Genomic DNA, 1,852 nt, shown 5'->3' on the forward strand with positions numbered 1-1,852 from the left:
TAAGGTATGCATTGCATCCAAGATGGGCCGCTTATATTCTTAAACCAGATAAAGCGTCAGGAGTTGAGCATAGCCCATTTGATCAGAATCTTCAAAGTCTAGTTCCTCGTGACATGCTAATCGAGAAATCGCTTAGTAGGGAATCTAGTGTTCACATTGAGGTATATCTATCCAATGAGTGTCTCGTAATCATCCCGACACTACGTTATCTTAAATCATGGTGAACCACGTCTTCTCTATCCTTAGTTGTTGCATGCTAGCTAGCTTATTTTAATTATATTGCTTTAATATTTTAAATACAATTATAAATTAAATCAACCCAATTATTGCCTTTACACAATTTGATATTCCGGATAAAAGTGGTGTCTAGAATAAACTGGTTGGACTTGGTTGTTGGATTTTCCGAACAGTCGCCAATTTATTGGGACCAAAAGGATCCTGCCTCTCCACACAAGGTGTACCTGGCCACTAGTCTTGGATACTGAATTGTGTACAAACCCCATCTTAATTACTAAATTATCTAAATAAGCTCCGTTTCAAATTCGACCGCTCAAGGAACGACCCTAGGTCATATTTGCCCTTGCTAACCCATAGGAAGGAATAATAGATTTAGGCCCAGCACATATAAATTAAACAATCAACTTCTTCTGTTGATATCCTGAATTGACGTTTTGCGACCTAACGACACTGCATAAATAAAACCGTCCGTTTCGGGCATATCAGGAGAGAGTTAAATTTTTAGCTCCGCTGTCGGGAGCGGTAGTACGATTTGGAGCCTGTTTAGATTAGTTAGTTTTTAGAAGACCCTTTTGACTGAGACTAGCTTTGTCAGAAGTTACTAGTTTACCGTAGTTAGGTTAGATAATATTAGCTTAATTTGGATTAATTAAAAAATTTAAAATGGACTTCCTTATTAGTGAACCTTTAGGATGGTTTAACCTACTTAGACCGCTAAGAATTCTTCCAACACATACTTTCTTCTATCCGATATCATGCATTGTTCCTATCCGATGAGATCCACACTTACCTGCCGATAGTTCAACGATGGTCGCGCGCATCACTCTCGCTGACATCACCAAACCCTCGTTAGAAGGACGAGGAAGACCGATACTCTATCCAGAGGTTAACGGAGCGTCTTTTGTGCTTAAGCATAGCATCATAAAACTCATACAGGATCACTGTCTATTCCATGGCTTACCAATTGACGATCCCAACTATCACTTAGATAGATTCCTCTCCTTATCCAACTCATATAAGAAAATCGGGGTTGAACAAGATGTAGTTCATCTATATCTGTTCCCCTATTCCTTAACTCTTCATGCAAAAACTTGGTTTGAGGGGTTGGAACCCAAGTCTATCACCTCATGGGAGAAAATTGCAATAACTTTCTTAATCAAGTACTTTCCCCCATCAAAACAAATCAAACTTAGGAATGATATCGTAAACTTTCAACAAGCATACGATGAATCACTCTACACTGCATGGGAAAGATTCAAACACTTGCTTCGAAGATGCCCGAATCACCGTCTTGAGAGCTCTGATCAGATTTTGACCTTTTACAAAGGTCTGAATCAGAACAATAAGTCTACTCTTGATGTTGTTTCTCAGGGTAACTTCATGAACTTCACTGCTGACGAAGCCTGGAGATTGATCGAGGAGATGACTATGCACCATCACGATTGAAACACAGAAGAGCACATTTCATCAGCAACACCACTTTCCGCCTCTGATCCTATCGAAAATAAAACCATCAAATTTCTCTTGGACCAAATATAAAACCTCACTAAAGAAGTCGGTGAGCTAAAGAAACTCCCGCAACATGTGTCTCAAGTGCAATTATGCCAGAATTGTA

The 1,852-nt window shown here is 39.3% G+C and overlaps 1 non-coding gene across 1 annotated transcript; it reads right to left on the bottom strand.

Moving 5' to 3' along the window:
- Positions 1-1,422: 1,422 nt before the first annotated feature.
- Positions 1,423-1,529, bottom strand: LOC139903584 (small nucleolar RNA R71). Its single transcript, XR_011778394.1, has one exon. It is a non-coding gene; the product is annotated as a small nucleolar RNA R71 (small nucleolar RNA).
- Positions 1,530-1,852: the final 323 nt, after the last annotated feature.

Source organism: Rutidosis leptorrhynchoides, chromosome 3 (assembly GCF_046630445.1).
Source record: "Rutidosis leptorrhynchoides isolate AG116_Rl617_1_P2 chromosome 3, CSIRO_AGI_Rlap_v1, whole genome shotgun sequence".
Lineage (NCBI taxonomy): Eukaryota > Viridiplantae > Streptophyta > Magnoliopsida > Asterales > Asteraceae > Rutidosis > Rutidosis leptorrhynchoides.